Source organism: Pelodiscus sinensis, chromosome 3 (genome assembly GCF_049634645.1).
Source record: "Pelodiscus sinensis isolate JC-2024 chromosome 3, ASM4963464v1, whole genome shotgun sequence".
Classification (NCBI taxonomy): Eukaryota; Metazoa; Chordata; order Testudines; family Trionychidae; genus Pelodiscus; species Pelodiscus sinensis.
Genome location: NC_134713.1, coordinates 137661387 through 137682975, shown reverse-complemented (window position 1 = coordinate 137682975; position 21589 = coordinate 137661387). Strand labels below are relative to the sequence as shown.

The window sequence follows — 21589 nt, the reverse complement described above, 5'->3', positions numbered from 1 at the left end:
AGGACTACACACGAACATTCCTATTAAGAACGCTGCTTAGGGCCCTAACCAGCATAGTGAAACTGACCTAATTTGCTAGCCTGAGTAAAAGGCTAATAATAGCAGACAATTTAAATATTTTTATACATTTTAAATTAGCTGAGATTAAATTGTATTTCAGGATTATGTGAGCCTTCATAAACAATGCTCTCAAACTGCCATTTACCTAGAGTTGCCTCTCATAAAATTTTCCATTTCTAGCAACTGAATGTTAGGCCTGAGAAAGTTTGGAAGCTCATTAACTCAAAAACTACACACTGAAATTCTTACACTGACAACCCTTAATACTGTACTACCTTTTGCTGTTCCTGAGAAACCTGCCCAAATTGGCCAAGCTTTCATAGAATCCTTTGAAAACTTGCAATTTGCATTTGCTCAGCAAAAACTTGTCAGTTTGGGAGCTAATTTCTCCAGAGATTCCATCTGCAGTAGGAATGTCTCAGCATACACATTTAAATGGTTAACTGATGAGTCTGGGCTCATTAATTAACCTTCACAGTTACATGCAAGGTCCATATCAGAGGCAGCAGTGCGGGGGAAGGAGGGAGGAGAGCAGGTGCGAGTTGATGCTTGAGGCTTAAAAGCCAGCTTCCTGCAAGCACCTGTGCCATTCGCCTTCCCGTACTGCTGCCTCTGCTACAGAAGCAGCACTGTGGGGAGAAGAGGGCTCCGCCGGAGCTGGTACGCGCAGGTGGCCAGCTTAAAAGCTGGCTCATCAGTGCACACAGACTCTCACTGAGCCACCTCCCCCTTCTGAATGTAAATGTGCAACTGCTGAAAATTTCATGTTTACCAACCCCCGCCCCCACATTTTAACATCCCTAATCTGCACTGAGAATGTTCCATCCTCTTAGTTGTGCTTGTTCCATCCTCTTACATGTGCCTATGTGCTTGCATCAAAGCCACCAAACAACCAAGCAGGTTCTAGTCCAGAGCTGAGCAGCAGGATTTCCCCTGCAATTGTGTTTACATTGCCTGCTGCTTCCTTTGACAGTCCAAGTTGCTAGCTGTGGGGCTGAGAGCTCCGGCTGTCAAAGACAGCACCAGGCAATGTTAACATAAGCAAATAAAAAGATTTCACAATCCCTTCAAAAACATCTGGTGGTCCGGATTTCATCCACAGTCTGTCTTCTTCTGTCCCACACCCACACACTTGATGTTAATACTGACATTGTGACATCAGCTGGAATTCTAGGATATTTCTTTTGCAGTACTGCAGGAAGAAGCTGTAAGGATAATTGTAGAGGGTGGCAATCTTTCCCTCCAAATGTGAGGTTGGGGGAGGAGGAAGGAGAACATGGTATTTTATAGCCCAATCCTACTCATCTATGCAAATGAACATTCATTAAAATGGGAGTTAAGTCCTAGTATTCAGAATTGGCCCCTATTTCCTTCCTTAGATGCTGTTCCGTTGCATGCAGATTCTCTTTTCATATTTTCAGTGACTCTTTCAAACGTGAGTCAAAGATTTAAATTTTAATGGATATATTTTCTGCTAGGCAAGGGCATTATTGAATGTATCTAGAATTATGAAAACATTGTTACAGATTTAGTACAAGCCATTCAACAATTTCCTCCTCCTGCAAAGTCACAAAAGTAGCATCCTGGAATTCCAGCTGCTACCTCAATGGCCAACATTAACATTAGGAAATGTATATATTCTTCTGCCAATGGAGAGCCCTAGAATAGTTTCAAGGTAAGATGATATACAAGAGTCTTGAATATACAGTAAGCCTTATTCAATACAGGCAGTCCCCGACTTACGCGGATCCGACTTATGTCGGATCCGCAGTTACGAACACGGACTGCGGGACCGCGCGGTCCCGCCGCCCGTGTACTCCCGGGCAAGAAAAGCTGCTCCGCGTCTCCCTGGTCTGCAGACCAGGAAGACGCGGAGCAAAGCCGCGGAGGGGCTCTGGCAGCGGAGCAGCCCAGGTGCGCCTGGGCTGCCCCCCTGCCGGCTTCCCCCACGGCTTTGTAAAGCTTTACAAAGCTTTACAAAGCCGTGGGGGAAGCCGGCAGGGGGGCAGCCCAGGCTCGCTGCGGCTGTCCCGCTGCCGGGGTCCTCAGAGGCTTTGCTCCCTGTCTCCCTGGTCTGCTGGTCTCCACCAGACTAGGGAGACTGGGAGCAAAGCCGCGGAGGACCCGGGCGGCGGGACCGCGGTGCGTCTCGGTCCGCTGCCTGCGTCTTTCTGGTCTGCTAGGGGGGGGGGGGGTCGCAGCTAGTACGCCCCCCCCCCAGCAGACTAGGCTTTTCTCTGTCGCCTGTGGCAGAGCAGCTGGGGCGTTGCCGGTTGGTCCTGCAGCGCCGCTCTGGGCGCTACTGGACCAACCCGGCAGCATCCCAGCTGCTCTGCCCCAGGCGTCCTGATTCAGCCACTGCTGGTCAGTTTCAGCAGCAGCTGAATCAGGATGCCTGGGGCAGAGCAGCTGGGGTGCTGCTGGGTTGGTCCAGTAGCGCGGGATCGGCGCTACTGGAGCAACCCAGCAGCACCCCAGGTGCTCTGCCCCAGGCGTCCCCAAGTCAGCTGCTGCTGAAACTGGCCAGCGCTGACTACAGGAAGCTGGAAACAGAGTTGTTCTGCCCCGGGCTTCCTGGAATCAGCCGCTGATCAGTTTCAGCAGCAGCTGACTTGGGGACGCTTGGGGTTCTTAAGTTGATTCTGTATGTAAGTCGGAACTGGCGGTCAGTTTCAGCAGCGGCTGAATCTGGACGCCAGTTCCGACTTACATACAGATTCAACTTAAGAACAAACCTACAGTCCCTATCTTGTACGTAACCCGGGGACTGCCTGTACAAATGAATTTTTACTTTTTAATTACTTAACAGAACACAAAAGATGGCTGTTATTTGCAATAAAAATACTAGTTTTGCACTGATTTATCCTGTTTATCAGTTTTCACCTCCTACACAGATTTTTTTAGATCCCTTAGTAATTTTGATACTGCTGGCCAGAGGTGAGTAATAACTGTTAAATAATTGTTTAACATAGAATGACGCATTTTTTTAGAATGAAATTAAATGTTTGTTTTTTAACTCTTCACCCAACTCTACCATTAAATCTGTGCTTTTGTTGATGTGGCTGTGGACCCCACGCATAGCTGGATGAAAGTGGTTTAGGAGATCCCAGAGAGAGGTCTAGGTTCTTCCGTACTTTGTTTTAAAGCATCAACCCTCAAATGTATAATGCTTAGGTACAGCATGTCAATAAATGTGTATCAAATTCTGTCAATTGGAAAAGGTGCATATAGGAATATAGCAATTGCCACAAAACCAGTACTCTGTCTAGTCTGCTATCTTGGCTCTTCTGGTCACTCTACCAAGCCCCTCTATATGCATTCATTTTGTATGCCTTTAAAAAGGAAAACAATATTTGCTCTATCCTTTTAGGTGAGATGACCAGAATTGAACACTGCACTCCAGATGAGATTTCCACTCCATTTCTTATGCACCCTATTAGTTTTGAAGAATCCATGTGTGCATTAGGGATGTTAGGGTATGTCTACACTACCACCCTAGTTCAAACTAGGGTGGTTAATGTAGTCAATCGAAGTTGCAAATGAAGCCCGAGATTTAAATATTCCGGGCTTCATTTGCATCTTGCCGGGTGCCGCCATTTTTAAATCCCCGGTAGTTCGGACTCCGTGCCCGCGGCTACACGCGGCCCGGAGTAGGTAGTTCGAATTAGGCTTTCTAATTCGAACTACCGTTACACCTCGTTTGAACTACCTACTCCGTGCCACGTGTAGCCGCGGGCACAGAGTCCAAACTACTGGGGATTTAAAAATGGCGGCGCCCGGCAAGATGCAAATGAAGCCGGGGATATTTAAATCCTGGGCTTCATTTGCAACTTCGACTGACTACATTAACCACCCTAGTTCGAACTAGGGTGGTAGTGTAGACATACCCTTAGTGTGTACCCATTTACGCAATTAACTGATAAGCCTGGGTTCATCGGTTAAGTCTAATGGTTACACACTCCCCTGACCCTTGCTGCTCCTGCATCAGAGGCAGCAAGGGAGGGGGAGACAGTAGCTAATGCCCATGGGGAGGGCATGCATGCCAGCTCCCATGGAGATGCCTGCCCCTCCACCTCCCACAGAGGCAGCAGTGTGTGTAAGTTGGGGGGCAGATGGGAGATGATACATGTGGGAAGTCGGCTTTCAAGCCAGCTCCCTGTGTGTACTGGCTCCTGCAGAGCTGCCTGCCCTCACACTGCCTCCTCTCTATCACTGAAAACGTGTGCGTGTGTTCAGGTGGGAGCCGATGCCTGCCCTCCATGAGCACTGGCTCCAGCCTGCCCTTGTGAGTGTAAACATGTAACCGCTAAAAAATTCCGCAGTTACACTTTTACAAAAATAAACATTTAACATCCCCTAGAATGCATGTTGTGTCTACACATACATCACTGAAAGATGCTGCCAAACTGCAGAAAGTGTTTATGATCCGAATATACTACACCTTTTTGAACTCTGGTTATCTTTCCAGGGTCCTGTATTCAAAAAGTCATGAGCAAACAGGCGGCCAACTTCAATTGATCAAAGGCAATAAACTTTTGCATCAACCCTCTGCATGCCAGAATATAAGTGCCTCACATGTAGGACAAACAATCACATTATCCTCTCAATGTCACTTGCATACTGGCCATCCAATTCTCCTATTGTGTAAGAAGCCTCAGCACCAAGTACAAACAAAAGAGACCAAAAGAGCCTGAAAAGAAGGAGGTAAAAAGTAGGGGCTGTCGAAAGGAACATCAGACATTTGAACACATCTGTACATATAATGTCAAATCAATATCCTTTCTTTCTTACTGTTTGGGGCATGCACACAGGAGCTGAGATAACTTTTCTTCACAAAGGTAGGCATAACCAAGAATGGGGAGACAGCCATCTGAGGGCATATTATGAATTCCCCCACCCATCTTCCATGACAAGGCACTGCTGTATTTAAAAACTATGGGTGGAATGTAGAGACATATCCCCCTTCCTTCAGTATTACTCAGGCATATATGGATTTTGTTATCTTAGGCTTAATTCCCTGTGACTACATTAACCAGTATCTTAATTCCCCCAAGAAACCCAGCCAGATTTGTATTCACATTTAGAACAATGTTATCATTGTTGGTTCACTGCCATCATACAGGATAAATAGAGAGTCCCATGAGGAGACATTTTGTAGAAAAATTCAACAACACTATCATCCCCAAAAGAGAGCATGTCAACTGTACCTGAAAGCAAAGATGATAACTGATACCAAACACTACTTACCCGCTAGGGATGTAAATGGTTAAGTGGTTAACGGGTAAGCCTCCCCCTTAATGGGGGAGGCTTACTGGTTCTGGTTAACCGGTAGGGCCTGGAGCAGCTCCCCACCTGCCCCAGGCAGGGGGCTGCTCCAGCCCAATGGGGCTTGGCCACCCACCGCAGGTTACACACGGGTTCCCCGGCAGTGGGAGCAGCATGTGTAACCACTATGATTTTTAGCAGTTACACGGTTACATTTTTAAACAAATATTTACATCCCTACTTATCACTGTGGATGAATCATTAGAAGCAGTGGCAATAGTCTGAGCATGCTACTGTTACTTAATAACTGGTGTGCCAAATTGAATCCAGAATGTTGGCGTATTTGGAATGTGCATTGTGAAGAGTACAGAAAAAAAGTGACATCTCTCTAATTTTTGTCTGTGTTCCAGGCTTAGTTTGTCCACCCCAGAGAATAAATGGAATTAAAGCCAGTTTAGGAAATTAAATCTAGCCATATTTAGCTACAGAAGTTAACTTGATTTAATGGTGGATTTAGAGGGTTTTTATCAAATATTAACAGATGTATGAAAAGCACTTCAGAGATGTAAAATAAATGGGTTGTACTGTGTAACTCCCATACACAATACTGAGAGATAGAAGGATACAGGAGCAGGGGAAGTGCCCTAAACATGGGGGGCACAAGCTCCTGAACTATGGCTCCATATCCCTGTATTCACTGACCCCAAACCTCCCCCCTGTACTGCCCCTTCCCCCCCCCCAACCTTGTGCTGCCCATTCCCCCAAGACTCCGCCTCTGCATGGTCTCTTTCCCCAAGATTCTGTCTCCACTTGCTTACCTCTGCCCCCTTCCCTCATTTTTCACCCAGTAAAACATGGGGGGGCCATGGCAGCTTCCCCTTACCCACTATTCTGACACCTCTGGATGGAAAAATAATTGCTTTTTTGAGGCCAGTACATTTTCTTAATGTTTTATTGAATACAGTTAAAAGGATCAGATTTACTAAGGATCAGAATAGGGATGTGAAAGTGTAACCATGAACACTTGGTACATGGTTAACCAATGAGCCTGGGCTTATCGGTTAACCTTCACAATTACACATAGGCTCCCGGTACGCACGGGGAGCTGGCTTTTAAAAAGCTGGCTTTCCATATGCATTGGCTCCCGGTGAATCACCTTCTCCCCTTTCTCCCACACTGCCTCCAAGGTTGCATGATTAATTAAAATATGTTTCTTGGTGAGAAAATCTAATAGTGCTGTCACACAATTCATGGAATTATCATCATAGTCTACTCAGGAAATATTAAACAAAATTGCTCAAGATAGTTAAGTCCAAAGAGTTACAAAGGGATCTCACAAAACTGGGTGACTGGGCAAGAAAATGGCAAATGCAATACAATGTTAATAAATGCAAAGTAATGCACACTGGAAAACATAATCACAATTACACATAAAAATGATGGGGCCTAAATTAGGAGTTCCAACTCAAAAAAGAGACCATGTGGTCATTGTGGACAGTTCTCTGAAAACATCCACTCAATGCTCAGTGCCTGTCAAAAAATGAACAGAATGTTAGGAACTATAGGAGAGTAATAGATAAGAAGACAGAAAATATCATTCCACTATACAAATCTATGGCATGTCCACACCTTGAATACTGCGGGCAGTTCTGCTCATGCCATGTCAGAAAAAGATATAGCAGAACTGGAACAAGTACAAACAGGGCAATAAAAATAAAAATGATTAAGAGTTTGGAACAGCTTCCATATGAGGAGAGATTAAAAAGAATGGCACTGTTTAGCTTAGGAAAGAAACAACTAAGGGGCATATGATAGAGGTCTATAAAATTATGAATAGTGTGAAGAAAGTGTTACATAGCTCATGTTACATAACACAAGAACCCAGGTCATGCAGTGAAATGAACAGGCAACAAACATAAGGAAGTACTTCTTCACACAGCATACAGTCAACCTGTGGAACTCATTACTAGGGGATACTATGAAGGCCAAAAGTATAACTGGGTTAAAAAAAGAATTAGATAAGTTCATGGAGAATAGGTCCATCGATGGCTATTAGCCTAGATGGTCAAGGATGCAACTCCATGCTCTGCGTGTCCCTAAAACTCTGACTGCAAGCAGGTGAAACTGGATGACAGGTGATGGATCACTTGATAATTGCCTTGTTCTGTTCATTCCCTCTGAAGCACCTGGCACTGGCCATTGTTAGAAGACAGGATACTCATCTAGATGGACCATTGGTCTGACCCAAAATGGCCATTCCTATGTTTTTAAAAAGTCAAGAATATGCATTTAGAAAAAAACCCCAAACTATACAACTACAATTAAAATATTTATTTGCCCTCCGCACCAAAGTCCCTGAGCATCTCCCAAGTACCAAAGAAATAATCAATTGTCTCTTACAACCCTGCTTGTAGCAGACCCTGACACACGATTGAGAGTCACTTCCTTTCAATACTGAACAAGGAACTTTTCTAGAATCATGGCTATTTGTTCCATCATCTGCCTGAAGAGCTTAAATTTGAGCTTAAATCTAGAACCCTTCCTCCCACCTCCCCATGGGTTATAAAGCAGACAAACTCATATCCTCACAGATGTCTTTTACTGTCTTCCCAGGTGGATCAGGAAAAAGGCAAGCACTGCTGGCTGTAGAGTTGGCTTTACATCAACCTTGGAAGAACTCTCAGCTGGTAATAGTGACAGGGAGTCTACTCTGATCAACGTTACTGAGTATTCCAAAAAACTGGAGGCAAGTCTTATGATCCTTCATTATTAAAATTACATATGAAAATATCCCAAATTTGAAGCTAGGAAATGCCAGAATTAAAGTTATCTGTGCAGCCTTAATACTCTTAGGGATAAACATTATGACAGTGGCACTCAACACTACAAAGGAAGCCAGTTCTCTTGGCTCCTAGTCCAGTACCTTAAAATAAGAAAATATCTGTTCTCTTCTTAGAACCGTTGGCCTCATTCATTGTGCACTGAATGAGATGAAGTCCTGTGTTGAAAAACAGTATGACTTATGATTGATGGTCTCACAGTAAATATGCACGAGGGAATCAAATTAAGGTTACACAAACAACCTTAATTCTAGCATCTTTAACATTATTTTAATGTAATTTTTGTATTTAATATCCAAGATTGTTTAAAAGCCAATAAATAATTCACATGGAACAATATTAACATTCCTTAGTCAGATTGTTTAAAATTGTTTTTTGTTGTTAAACTTCAGAACAACGTCTAATTAACATTTTGGAGAAAGAATAATGTGATTAAAGATTCAATGCCTCAGATCTGCCATTAAGATGCAATAGCTCATAATACATATGCACTGTTTTGCTGGAAGATTTCTCTTGGATCTCAGTAAAGATCAGACTTGGTATTCCTAATATTTCTTAGCTAATAACATACAGGCTGTGTCTACATTGGCCCCTATTCCGTAATAGGGATGCAAATGTAGCACTTTGGAATAGGCAAATCGCGGGGGATTTAAATATCCCCCGTGGCATTTGCATTAACATGGCTGCCGCTTTTTTCCGGCTTGTAGATAAGCCGGAGAAAAGCACCAGTCTGGACGCGATCCTCGGGAAAATAAGCTCTTTTCCGGAGGATCTCTTATTCCTACTTGAAAGTCCAGACTGGAGCTTTTCTCCGGCTTATCTACAAGCCGGAAAAAAGCAGCAGCCATGTTAATGCAAATGCCGCGGGGGATATTTAAATCCCCCACGGATTTGCCTATTCCAAAGTGCTACATTTGCATCCCTATTACGGAATAGGGGCCAATGTAGACACAGCCAAAATGTCCAACAACTCCTGCCTATTAGGCCTTCTATAGGCACTATAAAAAAGCAAGTCAACAAACTCAGTTTTTAAAAAAATGCTTTGCATGTTACTATACTGCCATAAAAGTCCATCTGGACAGCTTCTGGGAAGCTTGGGTGAGTCAAACTAAGTCTGGATGACTTCAGCTTGCAATCAGCAATTTTATCTCTACAGAAGGTCAGTCGCTATGTGCAATGAAATAGAATCACAGAAAAGATCACTTATATCACCGAGTCTGACTCTTAGCAAGATAACTGCCTACATAGCTTTGTCTTATGTCTTATCTAAACTTGTTCTGCAAAAGAGAATGCCTTCACTACCTCCTCTGATAGCGACCTACATAGTGAAACAGAATTTCTGAACTTTTTCCCAATTAAATGCAAGTCTACAACATTAATGTAATATTAAGAGAACATAGTTCTAGCATCTGTATGTCCTTCAAAGTAAAAGGTAAGAGTGAATGCATTTCCTTAGTTCTATCCCAATGTATGCATAGTCAAACTATCTTTAAAATTATGAGACTGAATAATATTTCTGACCAGTATATTACAGCAATATTTTCCATAACTGTAGGCAAAGATGTAGCATATACCTACAATAATATGATCACTCTAGACTAGGGATGTCAGTGGTTAACCAGTTAACTAATGAGTATCACTCTGACTGTGTGATGCTTACCGGTTAACTAGCATCTGGGTGGACTGGAGCAGCTCCCCACCCGCCGCAGGCAGGGGGCTGCTCCAGTCCAGGTAGGCCCATCACACTGCTCCAGTCTGGCCAGGCCTGCTGTGCTGTGGGCGCTCCAGTCTGGCTAGAACAGCCCTGGCCTGCAGAGGGGGGCCACTCCAACCTAGTTAACTGATTAAATGGCATTTTTCATCCCTACTGTATACTTGCAGAAAGGTAAAATATAGGTTGGGCATCCAACCATAATAGTTGCATTTCTGGGCTTTTGGGTGCTTTAATGTGCAATCCTAGCAAACGTAGGTTTTTGCATGTCATTTCCTAGATGTTTAAGAAGAAAAACACTTCCAGCTTACTGACACCACCAAAGGCAAAGATTGCCATTACATATCACTTACAAGTAATTTGTGGACTCAATTAGTATTAGTATGAAAATGAATACTTGGCTTGCAAGACCTGGGTGTTTATCCCATGGCTGCGTAAAGTGCCTCTTATCACCATGGCCAGCTATCTCCCTGTTGCTTATACTCAATCTATTTTGTTTTGCAAACCTCAACTTGAGTTACTTCCAAAACCACAAAATATAACTGTTGTTGTTTGCCTACTCCAAGGCTGCTTCTGTTAGAACAGATTCCTGTAAGAGTTCCATGTTGGATTAATAGTGTCATACCATTTTAATGAGCCTAATACTATTTTAAATTCAATGCAAGATTTTGGAAGTCATAATTATGTGAAGTAAGACATCCAAAAATACAATTAATGCTACATTAAAAAAGTGAATTGGTCCAACTGTAAATGGTTTGGTACACGGGTTAGCCTAGTGCGCTGTGAGCATTCCTCCCAAAAAGACACATTTGTGTTATTGTGTCCTCCCTTGTGCTGTCTTTCCTGCACTGTTAACTCTGGCTCTTGGTTGTTGCCTCTAATCACTCTTCAAACCTGAATTCAGTGGTGCTTAAATTCTGGCCTAGTTGGAAGAGTGGGTTAGATCTTAGGGGCTGCTTTCACTTGGGATGGTAAAACAGTGTAGATGCAAGAAAAATCACTTGAGGGCTGACAGTTCTCCTAGTCTCATCCCTGCTCCTCTGTACCCAGAAGGAAAGACAAGTTCTTCCACAATTCACTATGAAAGAATCAGAGTGGCTCCATTTACCAAAGCACATGCTCCAAAAGTCCTAGTGACACATGAGTGGCACACCAGTGAAGGGGCAGTTATTTTGCAGTGTGGTTTTGCGGTGTGACTGCTCATTCCTGGGCTGTGCTAACCAGGAGACCATCCTCAAACCAACTCTGCAGTGAAGATATACGTTAACGAGGCCACTCTAAAGGAGGCAGAGTGATTCCACTCAGGATGATCTGGGAATCCCCAGAGAAGGGCAAGGACTGTTTAAAGTGTGATGTAAGAAAAATAAATACTGCTGCAATTTTTTTCCACTACTTTACATTTGTATCACTAGCTGTGCAATTAGATGAGATCCCGCAGTAGCACAAACATTGGGCTTCTGCTGTACACTGGAGTCAAGATTAGGGATGTTAGATAGCGTGTAATTGAATAATCGTTTAACTGCATGAAATCTTAGTGGTTACCTGACTATTTGATAGTCCCCAGGGATGGGGCCAGCAGCCAGTGCACTCTCAGCCTTACTCCCGAGGAGCCCCCCATCACCTCACACTGCTGCCTCTGTATCAGAGGCAGCAGCGCAGGGTGGCAAGCGGAAGTTGGTCCATGAGCGGAGCTGGTTTAAAACCAGCATCCACAGAGAAGTCTCTGTCCGCAGTGAGCCTGGGCCCACCACGGACAGAGGCTGTGCCATGGCAGCCTCCCCTCTGCCCCCTAGCTCCGCTGCCTCTGATTGAGGCAGCAGCATGGGAGGGTGGGGGAAGGGGGAGCCGGTGCTTGGTAGCCAGCTTTTAAGCCGGCTCCCCACAAGCACTGGCTCCTGCCTGTCAACCTCCCCACTGCCTCTGTGGGAGGCAGCAAGGAGTGGGGGAGACAGCTCCAAGGGAACTGATATGTGCGGGCAGCTGGCTTGAAAGCTTCCCGGGTGTACTGGCTCCCACCTGCCCCACCTCACCCTCCGCGCTGCTGCCTCTCTATCAGAGGCAGTAGCAGAGGGGAGCAAGGTGGGCAGGGGGAGGCAGTTCCATGGGATTCGGAGCTCACAGGCCGCTGTCTTAAAAGCTGGCTTCCTCACAGGCACTGGCTCCCACTTCCCATCCACCTTGCTGCCTCTGATCCACAGGTGGCAGGGGAGAGGGGGAGTATGTGTAGTCAACAGGATTAAACAATGAGCCCAGACAAGATATGAAGAGACAACTACATATTGACATTCCGGGTACATCTAGACTACATGGCTCCGTCGACGGAGCCATGTAGTCTAGATGTACCCCCCTGGTCAAGATATGAAGAGGCAACACCGGCAACTCTACTGTCCCTGTGCAGCAGTAGCTCTAGCTAGTTATGGCAGAATAGGAGCATGGTGGATGCATGGAAAGTGATTCTGTTCTCTTGTCCTTTGAAATACAACCTCATTGAAAAGGAGAAATAAAAGGAGAACTAGAGTGAGCCAGGAAGGTGTTCTGAAATTTGTAACAAGATATGTGGGGAAACTCTCTTTGTAACTCCCTCTCTGTACAAAACTTCTGCTCAAGATTTGGGCTATAGGACAAGAATTTCGCCCATACGGAAGACATTTTATTTGAAATAGATTATTAAGTATGTTGCTTTGGTTTACAGAGAAAAATGGAGAACAGTTTTGTTTTGCCAAACCTATGGCTTTATTTGATCACAGCAGAGCTGATACAAGTGGTTTGGACAAGTTTTAAACGATTCTTTGTAGCTAGATTGCAGCATATTTGAAGGGCTACAGCAGAGCCACAGTGCCCCAGGGACAGTGTGGGATTGAGATTGCACTTTCAAAGATAGTTCTCCCCTCTTCTCACAGGCTGCAAACTCCAGACCCTTCTCCTCCTGGTACATTTGGAAAGTTAGAAGACTGGTTTGTCAGGAGCGGGACCACGGCTATGTTTCTCTCACTTTTTGTGGGTGATTTGTACTTTTGAGAGTACCCAAACGGACTGTTGACGAGCTCATGAGCTCAAGGACTGCAATTTTCCTTGATCTGGGCAGAGGATGGACTCTGTGGACAGGCCAGTCCCCTCTCCTTATACTGCTCATCCATACTACGAACAGGGAAAATGTGTCCCTTTACTATTTTTCCGCAGAGACAAACAAAAACCTGCTTTAAAACAATTTATTTTGGCATATTCCAGTGCAGAAACATATGCTCATATCAAAGAATATTCGTCCACTTTATTCACTTTTCAGAATAGCTGTACTGTACTGCTACTTGTAATATGTGCTGCAACAATATACATTTCAATGTGAACGCAGTTACAAATTAGGCCTTTCTGACATCTGGGATTCCAATATTGTACTTTCTTTTGCTGTGAGGAATGCACAGAATCATACTCTTGGAGATTCACTGTACATCACAACTCCTTTATTGGGGCCATGTTCCCAAAAATCCCGAGTGAAGCACTTTCATTTTATAAGAACCATCTTATTAAGGGTTCACATGGAAGATGGGGTTTTAGGAGGTTTTCAATTGTTTTTAAATTTATGTTTTTGTTTATTCAAACACATTGTTCCCTGCATACCTCTAATCCACATTTAGTAAGGAATAATGGTGCATTTAAATGACTGATGATAATTGAGCCATTTCCCAAAAGCTTTCAAAGTTTAGATTCATTTTAATTAAACAATATTTTATAAATATTAAGTTTCTAAATAATTTTACACCACAACCACAATTTATAGTGATGATCTCATCCACTAATTGTATCCTTTATTTGGGACTTTTTAAATCTTAACTCGGGTTTATTTGTAGCTAGAATCCTAATAAACCCCTTGGTGAGTTTCTGATATACAATCTCTGTCAGACAAGCCCTATTACACTGTACTATGGGCTCTCTTTTCAGCTGTGTGCTTTGCTTTGATGCTTTCAAGTCACAGCTATGTAGCTATTCAGAAATGCAACATTCGAGTACATATTTATTTTTAAAGTGACCCTTCCAGCACTGCACTGCAAAAAGGACATCCTGCCAAAACCAAAAAACAAACAATCCCCCCCACTACTATCTATTTGCACAGAAGGACACAGAATAGTAGGAAATAAAACCAGGTATAATTTTTAGTAATAAATTGCATCACTGTATTTGCCTGAATGCTAATTTTTAAAGTCAATGAAATCGATAGTTTTTTGTTAATTAACCCAGATAGTAGGCAACCTGTTTCAGTACAGTTACCCTCAATTGCCAAGTGTTATGGCAAAACTGAGCACACTGCTTCTTGACTCCAGCAACCAGCTCTTGAGAGAGCAGAGTAGAAAAGCCGGTGATGCTCATGGCAGCTCCACGCCCAGAATTTAGCCCATTCTGTGCACAGAGGAGCGCAGAACAGAAGAGTCACGCTGCGCTGGAGAGATCCAAGGGCAGCCTTTTGCCAGCTGTTCCCTGCGGGGCGCCAAGCATCAGCCATGCAGCAGAGGGGAGAGAGCAGGGTTGTGCCCGTTGCGTGCACACGCCGCGGAGCATGGGAGCAGAGCTGTGCAAGGTGGGGCCGGTTTCACAGGGCGGAGGGAAGCGGCAGTGGCCGGGGAGGGAGAACTGTTACCCGTTTTGCACGGAGGAAGAAGAAGAGTCCGCAGCCGCCCGGCAGTGGGCAGCCCTGCGCCCCCCTAGCGGAACCCTGCTGCATTGGGCGGGTCCGGGCACGGGGCTGTGCCCAGGGGAAGCCGGACACGCGAGGGGCGACGCCCCGGGCAGCTCCCAGAGCAGAATTTTGCCCCGCTCGCGTTCTCCGCGGGGCCGCCCTTCCGCCACCTCATTTGCAGCAGCCCCGCGTACCAGCCCGCAGCATCGCTCGCGCGAAGGGGGGGACCCCACCCGCTGCCTGCAGCAAGCTCGTGCAGGGGCTGGGGACAGAGACCTTTGTGCGCAGCCACTTACCGGCTTCCCAGGGCGCCTGCTCCTTCTGCAAGGCCGCCTGTGAGGAGCTGGCTCGGGGCTGGCCGCCGCAGCCGTCTTGAAGGAGGGGGCAGGGGAGCAGCTGCTGGTTGGGGCGCAGAGCCGCCTGTCCGTGACTCAAGAGGCAGGAGCAGCACCTGTGACCGCCTGTCACCCGGCAGCTCCCTCCCTTGCGCGCCCTCCCCCTCCTCCGGGCTGGTGCATTGGCTGGGAAACGCCTCACTCCGCGCCTTGGTCGTCCCCAGAGGCTGCAGGCGAGAAGGCAGCAGCAGCAGCCACCAACAGGCTGTGGCAAGCCGGAGATCTGCAGCAGGTCTTGCGTGTGGCCAGCGCTTCCCTCTGGAGCCTGGCTGGCTGCTTGCGCCGGCACCGCTCAGGGCTAAGCCCACGTGCGTGCAGGGGCTGGACTGGGCGCTAGGCAGTCCTCTGGCAAGTGTGATGCAGGCTGCAGCTGCACTGAAAATCTGGCGCAGCCCGCGCGGGGCTGGAAGACACTCAAGACGCACTTGGTATGAAAAATCTAGCTTGGTGTAGTATAGGGGGGCTAGTTGGAGTACAACATTATGGAGGGAGACAGGCTGCTAACTGCTCCAGAAACAACAACAAATGGTCTGGCATGCAGCTGCATCACTGTGATCTGAGGAAGTGGGTCTGGCCCACGAAAGCTCATCATCTAATAAACCGTCTTGTTAGTCTTTAAAGTGCAACATTGTCCTGCATTTTGCTTCAGCTACCCCAGACTAACACGGCTACATTTCTACCGCATTACTGTGAGGCATTCAAAAAAATCCCCCCCCTCCAATCATGATTGGCCAGGCAAAATAATGAGTTAAAAACCAAATTTTGGAGAGGGGGCGGGGGTCTTTTCATTTGCCTCCTGATTTTTTAAAAAATCCTTTACAGTTGCTGTAACCAGGAGGGTTGGGGAGACCAGTATGTTTTGAAAGAGAGCTGAGATTTTCCTGGAGTGCCATGAGCGCAGGAGCGGAGATTTTAAGAAAAACACCCCAACCATGGCAAGAGTTAGCAGCATTGCTCAGGCTTTTGCTCTGCCCAAGTACTTAAACACACGCTTTAGAGACATGACGTCTATGTTCGTGAGGAGTTCTCACAACCGAGCTAATTTTGAAGGCCATATTTAAAAGGAAACTGGCCATCCGTGTGATGAACATTAAAATGCTTTAAGCAAAATCTTAAAGAACTAAGAAAACAGTTGTTGGCAGTCCAGCAGGTTATGGGATAGGAAGCCCATAAATACTAAACTGATGTTAATATTTTTACAAGTGCCATGGTTAATCCTGATAGAGACCCCAGCATTGTTTGGCTTCTTCCAATGATATCCTCCCAAAAGTTGTTGTTGGCAGCTACGTGAACTTAACATGACTTTTCTGACAGTTTTACTAAAGGTTCATTTTTCAAAATGTTGCATTTGGCACCGACACGCAAGCACCGCCTGTGAATTGATTGAAAATGTTAAATATGTTACAGACCTTAGACAAAGATATTTTTATAAATATTTACACAGTTTTCATAATGCGTGGTATTTTTATAAGTATAAATGTTAGACATGTACCTAGTCTGTATATTTCTCCCCTCTGTTGTCAGAGGCTGTCAAGAGCTTTACTTGAGGGCAACTGGGAGTAATTTCTTTTACAGTTTATATAAATATAGTGTGACAGGATTGAGAGCATTTTCACTCTCAAATCTTGGAAAGTCCAACATGCACCCTCACAGAAGCCCCATGCGGGCTCTGGATAGGCACAGCCATCCAGTCACACAATATGCATGGCAGTTAAGGCCCCAAGCCTGCAATTTTCTTGATTTGCTCAAAAACCCCCGATCATCTTTCAAATGAAGTCTCATCCACTCAGGGCTGAAGTGAATGTTTTGGTAAACTTCATAAAAATCTGTTCAGCAAATTGTTTTACATGCAACATAAGAACGGCCATACTAGGTCAGACCAAAGGCCCATCTAGCCCTGTATCCTGTCTGTGGATGGTGGCCAATACCAGATGCCCCAGAGGGAGGGATCACAATAGGAAATCCTCATGTGATCCCTCCCCTGTCACCCACCTCCAGAGAAACAGAGGCTAGGGATACCATTCCTATCTATCTTGTCTAATAGCCATTGATGGACCTAACCTCCATGAATTTACCTAGCTCTTTTTTGAACCCTGTTAAGTTCTAGCCTTCACTGCATCCTCTGGCAAGGAGTTCCACAGGTTGATTGTGTACTGAGTGAAGAAAAACTTTCTTTTGTTTGTTTTAAACCTGCTGCCTATTAATTTAATTTGGTGAGCCCTAGTTCTTTTATTGTGGGAATAAGTAAATAACTTTTCCTTATTCACTTTTTCCATACCAGTGATGATTTTATAGACCTCTATCATATCCCCCTTGGTCTACTCTTGTCTAAGCTGAAAAGTCCAAGTCTTTTTAATCTCTCTTCATATGGGACCCATTCCAGACCCTTAATAATTATTGTTGACCTTTTCTGAACCTTTTCCAATGCCTATAAATCTTTTTTGAGATGAGGCGACTGCATCTGTATGCAATATTCAAGATGTGGGTGTACCATGGTTTTATATAGAGGCAATACGATATTTTCTGTTTTATTGTCTATCCCTTTTTTAATGACTCCTAACATTCTGTTTGCTTTTTTGACTGCCACTGCACACTGAACGGATGTTTTCAGAAAACTATCCACAATGACTCCAAGATCTCTCTCTTGAGTAGTTGTAGCCAAATTAGTCCCCACCATATTGTATATATAGTTGGGATTATTTTTTTCCAGTGTGCATTACTTTACATTTATCCACATTAAATTTAATTTGCCATTTTGTTGTCCAATCATTTGGTTTGCTGAGATGTTTTTGAAGCTCTTCACAGTCTGCTTTGGTCTTAACTATCTTGAGCAGTTTAGTATAATCTGCAAATTTTGCCACCTCACTGTTTACCCCTTTCTCCAGATCATTTATAAATAAGTTGAATAGGATGGGTCCCAGGACAGACCCTTGGGGAACCCCCGCTAGTTACCTCTCTCCAGTCTGAAAACTGACCATTTATTCCTACCCTTTGTTTCCTGTCTTTTAACCAGTTATCAAACCACGAAAGGACCTTCCCTCTTATCTCATGACAATTTACTTTACTTAAGAGCCTTTGATGAGGGAACTTGTCATAGGCATTCTGGGAATCTAAATATACTATATCCACTGTATCCCCCTTGCCCACATGTTTGTTTACCCCGTCAAAGAACTCTAGCAGGCTCTACATAAGTACTGGAAGTGGGAAAACGTTTTTCACTTGTTAAAGGAAAGCTGCAGTGATTCATTTTCATTCAATTGAAGAGGTAAGCGTTCATCTTCAGTATATAACTGAATTTCCAAACTTTTCTTTTTTAATATATTCTTTTAACAATTTTTTTGTAATACATGACTGTGAATGGTTCTAGTGCCTGAGTTATCATCATCTTAATTGCCTACTATAGTAATTTGCTCTGAACTCCTGGTTTAAATGGGGCTGAATATGTAAGATGCCTTGAATGGTATCACGTGGTGCATTGGTGCTACTGGAGTCAATCCATGCCGCAGAGAGTGAGGGTAAAATAGGACTCCATTATTTGTCACAAAGTGCTTCTCAGGATGAATACATGGGAGGGTGTGTCTGATAATAAGTTGTGCTATTTGTTATAAAAGTTTGTGCATAATAGCATTCATGATAGGAAATGCTGTTGTTGAGTTCAAGGGCTTTCCATTCCCCTTACTGTTATGCATTTTTAAAAACATTTAGACGACAAACTTGGTTTCACATCCAGGAGATGAATTTGCTTGATACTGACAGGTTGGAGTTTTATGCAGGAAGCAGGCCCGTACGCAAGGAGGGTGCAAAGGGGGCAAACGCTCCCCCTCACCCCCCAAAATCCTCCATGGTCTTCCATACATGAGGGAGGGAGTCAGTCACTCCCCTATGCCATTGTAGCGACTGCCTGTCAGAATTCGCTACTTAGGCTGTATTGAGCATGCTCAGTAATAACAGCTGTACACACAGACTCTGCTTCCTATTTTCTACAATCATTAAAAAGGGGTTCAGGGGCAAATCGCTGTGAGGGGGTCGGCAGAGAGGCAGGTATTAATCATACAAGAGGTCAAATAACTTTAGGGTGAGGCAGAAGAGGAACTGAAGGGGAAAAATCAGGTGCGGGGAAAGAGCTGTGGCTCTAGGGGGGTGAGCCACCTTCAAAGTGTGCAAAGGCAGGGGTGGGGGAGCAGAGAGGGGGTTTTATTTCCTCTCTCAGGGTGAAACGTACCCGGGCGGGAATACAGGACAGCTTCCTGACTGTGCTCTAAAAGGTTAGGGATATTAAATTGTGGTTAATAAGCTAATCAAGTAGTTGATGGAATTTCCTAACTTACACTGACTTACACTGACTCTGGGACCACTGCATCTCTGCTTTTTAAATGTAGTAAGGGCTCTTAGGCTCTTTTACATTTAAGAAGCAGAGCTGCAGCAGTCTGGGACGGGGCGTGAACCGGGATAACTGAGTCCCAGCTTGTGCCCGGTCCTAGATGCTGCACCTCTGCTTTTTAAATGCAGTAAAAGCCTGGAGGCTCTTAACGACATTTAAAAAGCAGAGGCACAGGTTCCTCACTGCACCTCTGCTTCCCGGTTTTTAAGCCGGCTCCCCCCTAGTACCGTCTCCTGCTTCACCCTCCCACCCCCTGGCTGCCTCTGGTACCAAGGTAGCAGGGGAGGGGAGGAAATGCAAGTAGTCAACTCAGATACCCAGTAAACCTAGGTTTATCAGGTAGTTGACTACTAGCTTACATCCCTAACCTAAACACCTGTGAAAGCTTCCCTAGCCTCATGTGCATCACTCCATTAGTATACAAAATGAAGAACATAAAGTGCAAAGCAAAAATCACATCCTGCACTCTTATCCCTAGCCTGCTTCTGCACCAGCTCCAACCCAGACTCCCCATCTCTCTCCCACCGTCCCAGACTCCACATCCCCAGCATCCTACATCCTGCCTAAACCCTGCACCCTCACCCCAACCTGTTCCCATGCAGCACCCTCTTAGTAGCTGCGACAGCATACATAAATTGACAGCAGCTTCTGGGCTACTCTCAACTTAAGCAGGAGGCCAGACATCAACTGTGGGTAGTGCAAAGTGGGCTTAATGCTGTTGTTGCATCCTCTCCATTCACATCCTGACAACCTCACCAGTATTGCTGACTTAGTCTTCTTCTGCTCTTCTGATGTGCTGGGATGCATTAACGGGTGTGTTGTGAGTAAGACACGAGAAGTCATTCTTCCGCTTTACTCGGCGCTAGTTAGGCCTCAGTTGGTGTATTGTGTCCAGTTCTGGGCACCGCATTTCAAGAAAGATGTGGAGAAATTGGAGAGAGCCCAGAGAAGAGCAACAAGAATGATTAAAGGTCTAGAGAACATGGCCTATGAAGGAAGGCTGAAAGAATTGGGTTTGTTTAGTTTGGAAAAGAGAAGATTGAGGGGGGACATGATAGCAGTTTTCAGATATCTAAAAGGGTGTCATAAGGAGGAGGGAGAAAACTTGTTCATCTTGGCCTCTGAGGATAGAACAAGAAGCAACAGCCTTAAACATCAGCAAGGGAGGTTTAGGTTGGACATTAGGAGAAAGTTGCTAACTGTTAGGGTGGTTAAACACTGGAATAAATTGCCCAGGGAGGTTGTGGAATCTCCATCTCTGGAGATATTTAAGAGTAGGTTAGATGAATGTCTATCAGGGATGGTCTAGACAGTACTGGGTCCTGCCATGAGGTCAGGGGACTGGGCTCAATGACCTCTCGAGGTCCCTTCCAGTCCTACTGTTCTATGATTTGTCCAAGCCCTCTCTTTTTACTGCTTCCTTTCTGTTCTCCCACCTTTAGCTATACAGCCTTTCATATTATTCCTTACAGTTGGCTTATTCTCTCACTGCTTGTCCATGAAGCACCTTTTACCTTCTTCAAGCCATTTCTGTTACGAATCTCATTCATCATACTTTCCTTATCCTAATTGTCATTTTTCCCTTTCCCCAATTCTTTCAAGTATCCTCCTGACTGTAGAGTTTAGATTATTAGCTCTTTGGGCTGGGGAATCCTTTATAATGTGCCAACCACAACAATAGAGCTATAAAAGCAATAATACTGCTTAGATCCTACTATAAAGAAATAAAGGATTAATAGTACAACAAAATCCTTCTTCGATATACATAAGCAGTTGAAACATTACACACAATTCAGCTTGTTTATATAGTTGTACTGGATGAGTAGTTTAATATAAAAAGCATTTTTTCCTATACTACACTATTTACTTGAGGGAGAGGGAAGAAATCACACTTATCTGGAGACCCTAGGTATACATATCAGAGGAAGAATCAAGGTTGCTATCTGAACCTGAATTCCTGGTTTCCCAATTCCTTTTGAAATTAAAATCTAAACATTAACACTGTGTAATAACATACAGCGACTTGTAAATGGATTGTAAAGTAGGAGTGGAACTGCCTGTCCCATGCTCACAAGGATTTATGCTTTCTCTCTATAATTTAAAGCTTTCATAGGTAGGAGCTTGTGATGTAGTTGAGAGCTTGGTCTTAGTTAAAAGTTCCTAACTGACATTAGATACACTAGCCCCAATTAAGCAGAATACTTAACTCCCATTGAAGTCAAGGACATTTAAGCATATACTTAACCCCCTTGCTGAATCAGGGCCACT

The 21589-nt window shown here is 44.6% G+C and overlaps 1 protein-coding gene across 1 annotated transcript in view; it reads right to left on the bottom strand.

The window, feature by feature from the left end:
- Window positions 1-15246, bottom strand: part of CDC42EP3 (CDC42 effector protein 3) — a 41398-nt gene extending 26152 nt beyond the window's left edge. The window contains exon 1 of the mRNA XM_006131308.4: window positions 14842-15246. The gene's annotated coding sequence lies outside the window, so the exon portion shown is untranslated. The remainder of the gene's footprint in view (window positions 1-14841) is intronic.
- Window positions 15247-21589: the final 6343 nt, after the last annotated feature.